Source organism: Gekko japonicus, unplaced genomic scaffold (genome assembly GCF_001447785.1).
Source record: "Gekko japonicus isolate JY-2015 unplaced genomic scaffold, Gekko_japonicus_V1.1 scaffold1116, whole genome shotgun sequence".
Classification (NCBI taxonomy): domain Eukaryota; kingdom Metazoa; phylum Chordata; class Lepidosauria; order Squamata; family Gekkonidae; genus Gekko; species Gekko japonicus.
Genome location: NW_015172590.1, coordinates 527,492 through 539,061, shown reverse-complemented (window position 1 = coordinate 539,061; position 11,570 = coordinate 527,492). Strand labels below are relative to the sequence as shown.

General features: G+C 40.7%; 1 protein-coding gene across 14 annotated transcripts in view; it reads left to right on the top strand.

The window, feature by feature from the left end:
* Window positions 1-11,570, top strand: part of ABLIM1 (actin binding LIM protein 1) — a 151,070-nt gene that overhangs the window by 30,581 nt on the left and 108,919 nt on the right. Inside the window, exon 1 of one of the 14 annotated variants that reach the window (XM_015421514.1) lies at window positions 2,468-2,540. The exons of the other annotated variants lie outside the window; for them this stretch is intronic. The gene's annotated coding sequence lies outside the window, so the exon portion shown is untranslated. Of the gene's footprint in view, window positions 1-2,467; window positions 2,541-11,570 lie in introns of those variants that run through there. 14 annotated transcript variants of the gene reach the window in all.

Genomic DNA, 11,570 nt, shown 5'->3' with positions numbered 1-11,570 from the left:
TTTCCTGTCACACAAAGATAGTAGGAGAAGAGGTTGGGTTTTCATACCTACCATTAGCCAGGTTTTTAGTACAGATTTAATTCATTCATATAGCTGAAATCATTCTCTTCTTCAGGCTAGTGTGCCAATAGATACAGTATTTGAAACTATGAGACAGACAACTTAGTAATAATGGTACTGTTAGAAAGGAAACCTGAAATTGCTAATTGTACTAGCAATTTTGAGATAGCAATTAATCCATGATTTAACTACTACAATGGGAGATTCGAAGTTACACCTGCCTGTGAATCACTCCCGCCAACATAGATATTCTCCTTTAATACCAGGTAGGCAAAAGTGTCTTATTATTGAGGAGAAAACATTCTGTGCATGTACAGATTGTATGCCGTTTCAGAGTGCAGAGAAAGGATTGGTTCCAAATGTATTTATATTCTTCCAAAGAATTAACTTTTCTGCAGTGAGAGGCTTTAGACTGCCTGGATATTATGTCCCTCCTGCCCTTTGGGCTTCTGCAGTAAAATACTTTTTCTAGTGAGGGGTTCCAAAATTGAAACCTGTCTGACGTGTATGCACATTGAAGAGGAAGAGAAACAAAAGAGGAAGAAGCAAAGGACCTGTGGGGGAAGGTGTTGGGACCCAGCAGATAAGAATTATCAGTATGGGTCTGACTGAATGAATTCCAGTCGTCTTGAAGCTGTCCCCCTTCTTTCCTAGGCAATTTGGACAAAATCTGCTTGCACATTTGCTTTTATATCTCTACAAGGAAAAAGGCTAGAGACAATTTTTAAAAAGGTAGGAACACAGGGAGTGGAAAGTGCCTCCATATTCTCCACCCCAGGTAGCTACATTATTGGCCAACAGCACTTCAATCTTGACTGGACAGAGCTTCAGTTTATTTGCCTTCATATCCTCTATTAACACTTCCAGATACTCATTCAGAATATCTACTGCTTCTCCTGACTCTTTTGACATGGAGGAATAGAGTTGGGTGTCATCTGCATATTGAGGACATTAACTCCAAATTTCCAGGTGATGTCTCTCAGCATTGGAGACAATATGAGTCCTGTGTGTTCTTTGCCTTAACCCCTTTTCTGTCGCCTTACTTTTTTGGAAGGCAGGGTCCTTTTAAAATTTCAAAAGTAATTAGCAAGCCTTGTGGTCATCTCAAAAGCATTTAAATCACGTGTCTGTCCAAACTAATCTGAGGAACTTTTAACCTTCCTGAGCATTCCAGTAAAGCATCTGGACTCACTTTGTGTCCGTCCATGTATTGGGTGTGGGTTAGCAGAACAAGAACTGATGCAAATAGAACTGTAATTTCAACAGGAACTGTGGATTTCTTGCTCATTATAAAACCTAAAGTAAAATATTAAGCTATATAACTTTGAGTAGAAGATCCCACCCAGACATTTCCTTTTAAAATACAAGCAGCTGCCCAAGTATACTTGCTGTTGTTTAGTCCACTTCGGAACCATGTAGGGTTTTTATCACTTGTCCATAGGTACAAGAAATATATATTACAGGTTTACACAGTTTCATGTCTGACTGCCATTCCCACTAGAGTTTGACTAATTAGAACTGGATTTATTGAAAAGAAGTCAAATCCCAATGTAACTGTGGCAGCCAAGAAAAAAATTACAATTAACCCAACCCAATTACTAACCCAGTTAAATTGCAGATTTAGCAATGGAACTGAGCTGAATTTTATATCGGTCAAATGCAGTTTTGTTTCTCTTTTTTCTTTTTTTAAAAAATAGCTGAAATCAGGATACATAACCCTTTCTGATTTAGGTAGCTTCCCAAGTCTGATTTCAAGCCATTCAAGTGAAAAACACAGTACTACATTGCTTAGTTAATTCTTGTTATATGACACGATCATCTTTGCCAAGAAGCTAATCAAGAGAATTGAATCAAGGACAGTTTTTTCAAGGAGGCGGATTATGAATCTGAGGCTCTTCTGTGTGAATTGTAACATTTACTTGGTGAGGGGCGACTTCAAACCTACTGATTAGAGACTAAATTATCCTTTTGGATACACTTAAAAGCACTGGTACTCAGTTATGCTTAGTTTTAGAAGGTGTAATTTTATCTTGCTCACAGAAAACCTCCAAGGTGCTGATTTCAGCCCTTCACTGTGAAGGAGAAATGCTCTGAATAGCTCTATCACAGTTATTACATGTAAGATTCAAACAATGGTACTGCCCTCACCTGGACCCATATTATCACACACCCCTTTTCTCTTTAGTGGACTACTCCACCGACTGCTCTCTTGAACTGAACAGCCTGAAGAGTCTTTCTCTGTCTGCACTGTGCGATGTAGAGGGAACAGAATACAGAGTTGTGATTTGGAGTTTAGAGCAAACTGTGTCATGTGGATTAAGAAACTGGCTGCTGTAATTGGCTCAGTGAGAGTGTGATGTGGGGGCTTTTTAGCGTCAGCAAGACGTTTCTTACAGTGCTTTGAAACTAAGGAAAGTGGAATGTGTTGTTCCCTGGACTGAAAAGTTCTGGAAAACAGACCCAAGAAGCCTGAGCAGAAGGTAAATGCCTCCTTTTTAAATATAGGTATGGAAATTACCCCCCTACCCATGAAATGAGTGTATGTTAATGATTCCAAAAGACAGAGAATACAGTTTAAGAGGAAAACTGAAATGAGGGCATGAGGCAAGGGGGTAGTTGTACATTCAAATTAACTGTGGGAATATAATATGCTTTTTGGCAGTCCCTGTGGCTTCTTTTTCTGTTGGTGGATATGTTGTGTTGCATGTGTGTATACATATATGTATAGTGTTTTTATAGAACTGTTATATATACATTATACGTTTGGATATATTTTATGTTGAAAAATGCTCCCCAAGTTAGTTCACATTCAAGACGAAGTATTTTTCTAAAAAGAAATTTAAATGTGGAATAAAGATGCAAAAATGTTATCTATGACCCATGCATAGGCTCCCAGATAAAACAGCTCTGAGGAACCAACTAAGGATTTTTTTAGTTATCTTTTATAGATATGTATGTTGCTGTCGTTACCCAGAAATACCAACTGGCATGGAGAAAGGTATCCCAGTCTGCTCTTGTTCTTCTATATAGCTATTTGAATCAGCAGGTGAAACTTGTCAGGATAGGAAGATAAGCATTTATTGCCTGCTAATTCTTGAAGGTCAAATTGCCCTTTAAAAGCTCAGCTAAAGTGACCATTTCAAACACTGCTGGCCCAATTCAGGAAATGCCCTTAAAATGACATTTTATCATAGCTACTTTTGATCAGTGGCTCAGATTACTTAGAGGACACCACATTCCTAGGGCTCATTTACATATTCATTGACAGAGGACACTTAATTATTATCTTCACAGAAACCTCCTGGGTTTCTATATTGTATTTTATGTGATACTTGTTTTATCCTGTGGTAAACTTGCCTTGTTCAAAGTTATTACTGCATATGAGAATCAGGCTGTATGTCTGCAGAGATGTTTTGAACTGTGGAAATGCATCAGGTTAGTGATTGTAAAAGGGAATGTTATTACCGCCTGTGAGAATCAGGCTGTAAGTCTGCAGAGATGTTTTGAACTGTGGAAATGCATCAGGTTAGTGGTTGTAAAAAGGAGTGTATGACCCTTTCCACATTACCATTCTAAACTGGGTGTTATCCATTGTATGTCTGATTTTGAGTCAAGCAATACAGGGACAGGGGTTTCATTCAGTGAATTTCCTTCCATTAATGAGCCGTCCCTGAAGCGCTATGGTAATTGCAAACAGTCCCATTTTCCCCCTCCCTTTTTCACCACACGATCTTCCTTGGACTTTAGAACATGCTAAGGTGAGTGCTATAGCACTAAGCCGCTATAGCACTAAGTACCATTGAGATGCATTGACTCATTGGAATCAATGCATCTCAATGGTGCCGCTATAGCACTGAAGTTTAGCGCTATAGTGCTCACCTTAAAATGTTTAAAAAGGTGGGAAAGGGTGGGGGAATTGGCATTGTAGGAAGCGCTATGGACATTTAAAACAGCACACCACAGCGATTCAGAAGTGCAACGAAGGGAGTGAAAATAGGAAAAAACAGTTTCCCTCAAAAGTGGCTCAACCGTGGGACTTCTGGTTTCAGTGCGTTGATGGCAGGTGCGCTTCTCCGAAGCTCCGGAGAGAGCGGCCAGTGACCTGGCGGTAGGGAGGGAGTCTGGCTGCTTCTGGACTCTCCCTGGAGCCCCTGTAGAGGGCTCCCAGCCTGGGGTGCTGGGGGTGCCTCTCCCAAGGCTGAGGCACCCCCACGTACTACCTAACAACTACACACTACCTAAAATTACAGCTACACAAAGACCATATATCGTAATTATTGTTATCTTAAGTCAAAGTTTTTCTCTTCACGTTAAGAATAATAATCTCATTCTGTTGTTTCAATATGCATAAAGTTAAAGCTATTAACAATGCAAGAATCTGTAATGTAATATAAACATTTCTTCTTAGGTTTAAGCTATTTTTTGCCTTTTTTCCCTTTCTTCTTATTTTTATAGTCCTGAGGTGGTTTGGGTGCTGCCTCTCCAAATTGTGATTCGGATTCAACTTCTGAGCTGATATCTGTGGATGTTTCATGACTTCCCAAGCCATGCAAGCTATCCACTTCTCTTTCTCCTTCTTCCTCTGTGTCCTTTTTGTCCTTTTTTAAATCTTGCTGTCTTTCCAAAAACTGCTTCGCTTTAATAAGAGAGTCATTTTTTTCTTTTTTGCCTTTATAGTTGAACATCAAGACTTCTGGTAATATCCATCTGTAGGTGGTGGACGTTTCCTGTAAATAAGTAGTTAAGTTCTTGTATAGTTTTCTCTTCTTCCTTATCTCAAATGGAATATCTTTTAGGATTCTGATCTCTTCTTCTTTGATTTTCAGTGTAGTCCCGGATGTTGCTTTCAGTATTACATCTCTTATGGATCTCTTATAGAATCTGACAGGCAGGTTTTTTCCCTTAATAAATTTTGAATATGTCCAGTAGGCCATATCCATTTCACTTTGTGATACTTCCGCCTTGATACCTGACACTGGTGCAAGCACTTCACTAAGAGTTTCTTTCAGATTCTCAGGTTTGTTTTCTGGAACACCCTGAAATCTCAACACATATGAAGATTTTTCCATTTGTAGCTGCAAAAGCTGAGTTTTGTCTGAAGATCTTTCTTTTTCCACAACTTCCAGTCTCTGATCAATTGCTTTTGTCTTGTTTGCCACTTCTTCTGTTCTTTTATTAGACTCTTTTAGCTGTTTTTGTAAAGACTCCAAGGTCTTGTTGATGTTAGTCATCTGTGCCACCAGAGGTCCCAATGCAGTATCCAGCATGCCTGGAAAGTCAAAGTCCGTTTTCAGTTTGGAAACCAGATGTGCTGAGCTGCCAGTTCCTTGTTGAATCTTCGCTTTTCCTGCCATCTTTTCAGCCTGATAAGACATTGTTTATATTTTGGGAAAAGTTCGCTTAAGTCTTTAAAAGTTCATTAGCTCTAATGCCTTTAACATTCTGGCATTGTGCTAGTTGAAATCAGCAATATGGGCAGGGGGGAACCTTGATTCTTTGGCCTTGGCCTCGGGAGAGGCACCCCCAGCACCCCAGGCTGAGAGCCCTCTACAAGGGCTCCAGGGAGAGTCCAGAGCCAGCCAGACTCCCTCCCTGCCACTGGGTCATGGGCTGCTCTCTCTGGAGCTTCGGAGGAGCGCGCCCGCCATCAACGCACCGAAACCAGATGTTGAGCGGTATCCAAGATCATTGCAGATGGTGACTGCAGCCATGAAATTAAAAGACACCTGCTCCTTGGGAGAAAAGCTATGGCAAACCTAGACAACATAGTAAAAAGTAGAGACATCACCCTGCCAACAAGAGTCTGTATGGTCAAAGCAATGATATTCCCAGTAGCAATGTATGGCTGCAAGAGTCGGACCATAAGGAAGGCCGAACACCGAAGAATAGATGCTTTTGAATTATGTTGCTGGAGAAGACTCTTGAGAGTCCCTTTGACTGCAAGGAGATCAAATCAGTCAATCCTAAAAGAAATCAACCCTGACTGTACCATGGAAGGCCAGAGACTGAACCTGAAGCTCAAATACTTTGGCCACCAAATGAGAAGGGGGCACTCACTGGAGAAGACCCTGATGCTGGGAAAGATTGAAGGTAAAAGAAGAAGGGGATGGCAAAGGATGAGATGGTTAGTGTTATTGATGCAGTGAACATGGAGTTGAGCAAACTCCGGAGGATGACAGACGACAGGAGTGCCTGGTGTGATGTGGTCCACGGGGTCGTGAAGAGTCGGACTCGACTGTGCGACTGAACAACAGCAAAAGCCCCAACTGGTTAAGAACCTACTACTGAGGGCCATTTGGGACCATCCAAATGTAGTCATGCTTTTTATATCGCCCTTCGTAGTTTTTTTTCCTGATCAGTCTTGCTTTTCTTTGTCTTTTTTGGAAGCACTAAATTAAACATGCCTGTTTGTTGAAAGGGGAAATGGATTCCTTTCATCTTTAATTTGCTAAATACTATCATAATAAATTTATATTATTCACTGGCTACATAGGTGCCCCAGAGGGACAGTAATCATTCAGATTTATGGTACATGCCTGTACAAACATAAAGCTGGCACATCTCCAAATTACTGAGTAATTTATAAATATCCTACAATGCATAACGATAATTTGCTGTCAACAGTCAAAGATCTAAAACCAGTGCAAAATCACGGTGCAGAAATTGGTCCAGGACCCTACCTAAAAAATAAAAGCATCTTACTGCCATTGTGTGGGCACACATATAGCATGCTCATGCCAGCAAATTTACGTATGTAACCCAGAGCACAATGTACCACAGTTAACATAGGTAATTGATTCAGATTATTCAAGCAGTCCAACATAACTGTGAAGTCTCCTGCCCCCAAGATCTGGTATGATTTTATTTATTCATAAATTGAGTAAAATCAGGGCATATTACAAAAACATCAGGCTTTTCCAAGCTGTTTGGCTGAACTGTTTGCCTGATTTGACAGATGAGATTCAAAGTATATAACATTTGGTTAATGTGCCCTATTTTCACATATGTATACTGAACAGCCTGTAATAACAAGGAAGGAGACCTTGAAATTATAGCTGAAAAAACACTGATGATGGTAGCCTCAGTGTGCTACAACCATGATCAAAGTGAGCTCAGTGGGCTCTTGCAATCACTGTGTCTCATAATAAATTTAACAGAGTTGACGAAGATAAAAGGAAAAACAACTAAAATGATTGTGGAGATAGAGCATCCCCCCCCCATACCTTTGTTCAGTCTTTTAAACTTAGTAAGAATCTATTTGAAGCCACCCCACCCTGGCCCCATTGAACAGATTTACAGAGTGAATTGAGAGTCAGTATCACAAAACACTAAGACCATCCAATGTAATTGTTGGCAATAAGAGAGCTAGATTCAAGTCCAGTAACACTTTGCCAAATCCAGCTCCCTTTGTCAGACACAAGTAGGAATGGAGATCCCTGAGTCCTTATATCCCAGTCAGGAGGTGGGAGGGGTGTTGCAAAGAAGGTCAGGATGCAAGGGCACAATGCAAAATTGGACCAGGTGCAAAATGCTTTATAATAGAAAATTAGCATCTATTCAGCTGGGGGGTGGGGTCCATTGCTCTGAATTTGTGAATGAACTCAAATTCAGTAATCTCCCCATCAAGTTTCTCTGTTTGAGGACTGTCACTCTTAGGTCAGCAACTGAATGTCCTGGAAGATTAAAATGTTCTAGTTTTTAAGTGTTGTGATTTTTAATGTCTTTGAAACAATCATAGAGAAGTTTATAGAAATTCTATATTGTTTTTAAAGCATTTGCACTAGTTTTCGGTTTGTTTCTGGGTTCAGTTAAAAAGTGCTGATTTTAACCTTTCAAGTGCCACATGCCATATTTATTTGTGTATTTATTTACATTCTTCTCAATGGGGACCCAAATTTTGATCTTCCCCCATGTTCAAGAGCTATTGACGAGGCCTTGGTTTTTGTTTCATCTCACCTAGAGGTAAAATTGACTGCCATGTAGCCAAACATTTGTTGAATATCCTTCCCCTGCTAATTCCTTTGGCATCCTTCCTATTATCCTTTCAGTTTGCTTTTCACTGTAGGTCTGCTGATTGTGTCGCCTGACGGTATTTTGCTGGCTTTTGTTCTGATTTTAATTCTACCTCTAATTTTTGCTAAGCTATTTTGTGAATTCCTCTGCAAAAAATTGGTGACAAAAACTTCTGTAGATAGATATGTGGAACAGGCCCTGAATTGGATGGCCCAGGCTAGCTCAATCTCATCAAATCGTGGAAGCTAAACAGGTTCAGTCCTGGTCAGTACTTCGATGGGAGACCATCAAGGAATACCAAGGTCGTGATGTAGAGCCAGGCAATGGCAAACCACCTCCGAACATCTTTTGTCTTGAAATCCCCATGGGGTCTCCATGAGTCAGCTGTGACTTGACAGTAAAAACACACGCAGAAACACAAATGGTGGCACAAGTGAACAAAATTGGTTTTTCTTGGTACAGGGGCAGGTGGGTAAGGATTTGAGAACAGTTTTGGGGGAGGAAAAAAATAGGGAGAAATTAGTTTGACAATTACTAAAGAAAGAGAAGATGGGGGGAAGCTTAGAAATTTTGCATAATGTTCTTCCTCTGTAGGCACTTGGAAAATGGTGCCTCTTGCTCACTCCTTTTGCTGTGGCAGATATGATAGTTAATCAGCTGGATACAGAGAATCGAGCACTATCCGGTCCCGTGTCAGATACAGATGGTCTGGGTGGTTCTTTATCTGATAGTAGGAAAGCCCACTGAGCATTCATAGAATTAACTGGATCATGGCCATTATGACAAACATCTTAGAAATGTTTAAGGGCTGTGTTACTTCTGACACTCAGCTGTAATTAGTTTGTCTTGAGGTTTTGCACCAATGGAGGATGCAAACATAAAGCAGAAAATCTACTCAAAGGAGAGGAGGCTCTTAACCTGTTAGAGGTAAAGGTTTCCCTTGCTTGAAAGCTAGTCGAATCTGACTCTAGGGGGCGGTGCTCATCTCCGTTTCCAAGCCGAAGAGCCACCGCTGTCCGAAGACTTCTCCGTGGTCATGTGGCTGGCATGACTAAATGCTGAGACGCACGGAATGCTGTTACCTTCCCACCAAAGTTTATCTACTTGCAATTTCTTGCTTTCAAACTGCTATGGTGGCAGGAGCTGGGGCTAGAGACAGGAGCTCACTCTGTCACGCAGCACTAGGGTCTCAAACTGCTGACCTACAGACCTTCCGGTCTGCAGCTCAGCGTCTTAACCTTTAAGCCACTGTGGCCCCTTTACCCTTCTACTAGTTTTCTAAAAAAAATCATGTTCCCTCCCTCACAGAATTTTTTTGCTCTGCAAGGGAAAAATCACTGGGCATTTATCTCTTTTCTCTGGTGGGGGGAAAAGCAACTGGGGTAAGGAACCTGTCACAAAAAGTTAAGAATCCCTCCTTGCATTAAACTACTTTAGTTTGCAGCCTCTGCCCCTTCCCACTGCATTGTTTATTGTACTTCTTACACTGTCTGAATTGTTTTTGTATTTTGTAATCTGACTTGAGTCTCAGAGAGAAACATGAGCTATAAATGAAGTAAATAAAGTTTTATAAAAGAAAAAAATTTCATTGAACTTACATATAACTCAGCAGCATATGTACTTTAGTTCTAAGTGCAGAATATTCTACTTGCTGGATCCAGATAATATTCTGGGTTTCCCCATCGCATTAGTCCTTTAGTCTGTTTTTAAAATTTAGTTTTATTTATTTCTTGATAACAACCCATCAGTCAGATACAGAGTTTTGCAGAGTTGTTGTCTGGTAGAATATAGGATATCTATGATTGCTATGAAGCCTGTGAGGTTAACACGTTGTTCTGTTTTCAGGGGAATATTTCAGATATATGAAATCCATTACACATTTGTGTGTTATCATTGTTCGAAATGGCCACCTCAGGACAACACTAGTGCTTGCTTTTAATCAGTTACTTTTGGATCTCATAATCCAGGCAAGTACTATTGCTTGAAGCCCTGGAAGTTCTTCCACTTTTAAAAGAGAATACAGATCAATAGGATCACATATGGTCCAACAGAATAAAATGTATGGATATTTTTGGAGCAGAATACACAGAACCATTGTTGTGTGTAATTTGAATTCTGGAGTTGACTCTGCAAGGATCATTAATCAAAGAGGGAAAACCAGTTACCTTCTGGCTTCCTATTTGTATTTCCACTATTATTTGTTGAAAGCAAGTCCTAGGGTTGCCAGGCCCCAGGTGGGAGCAGGGAATCCCCCAATTTCACAGGCTCCTGCCTACTGCTGGCCAGCTGGTGGCAGGGGAAGCCCTACCCCCAACAATGACCACTGGTGATCCCTCTCCCTCCAATGAGTTTTAAAGGGCCCTTCAGCTGATTGGCAGGAGCATGTGGCCTGCCAATCAGCTGGAGAGGGCCCTTTAAATCTTGCAGGAGGGGAGGGAGAGGGGTGGCCACTAGCTACACGCCTGAACTCCATGCTGCAAATTTGCCTTCAAATGGTGCTTTGCAAGTGGGGGCTGCCCATGCCTGAACTCCAAGTGGCAAATTTGCTGCTTGGATTTGAGGTAAGGCGGATGGTGCCTGGCCCTGCTTGTAAAACACCATTTGAAGGGAACTTTCCCTTTAAATAGTGTTTTGCAAGTGGGCGCTGCTGGTGCTTTCCAAGGGCCTGCATCACCAATGTGATTGAGGTCACTTCTGTGTAACATCATCACATCGGGGACATCCCCACCCCCTCCAGTAATGCCCCCCAAAGCCCCCCACTGGCAGCTGGGTAGGACCTGGCAACCCTAGCAAGTTCCACGGAGAAAACTGAAACTTCCTGCCAAATGAATGAGCTTTGGATTAAAATGCTGGATGGGCTATACCACATACTGGTGTCAACAGTGGAGTCATACTGTTACAGTTGCTAATTGGATTAATCCTGTTGTGCAGTTTACTTGACTTGTAATTCTTATATGCAACACAACATGGTCCTTTTTGTAGAATTAAATGCAAAAATTGACATAGCCAATATGGTAAATTACCAAGAGCCAAGAATCTGATTTTCATATCTGAGTGAATGAATGTTTAAGAATACAACCACTGAGCATTACTTCCCATATATTTTATAGTATATATTATTATTAATGACCCCAATAAAAACAAGGTGTTGCTCAATATGAAAGAGTTAATAATATATCTCACTTGTCTTATAGAGAACACTATAAGACACACCTATACAACCATAGTGGGACATCTCCTTCCAGTATTGTGGCGTTCACTGTCTGGATCATATAGCAGACATGCTAAAAACTCATTAGTCACATAAAATGTTACTTAGTCCTGAGATTACAGAGTGAGTTGCATCACAGCAAGGCAGCCCATTTCTTAACTGTATGAAAAAAAACCATTAGAAATAAATTAAAACCAGATGGAAAATGTAAACTTATAAACAGCATGCTTATAAATGTATTACGCAAGTCTATACTGTGAATTACCTACTTGTAGTTTTATCTCCT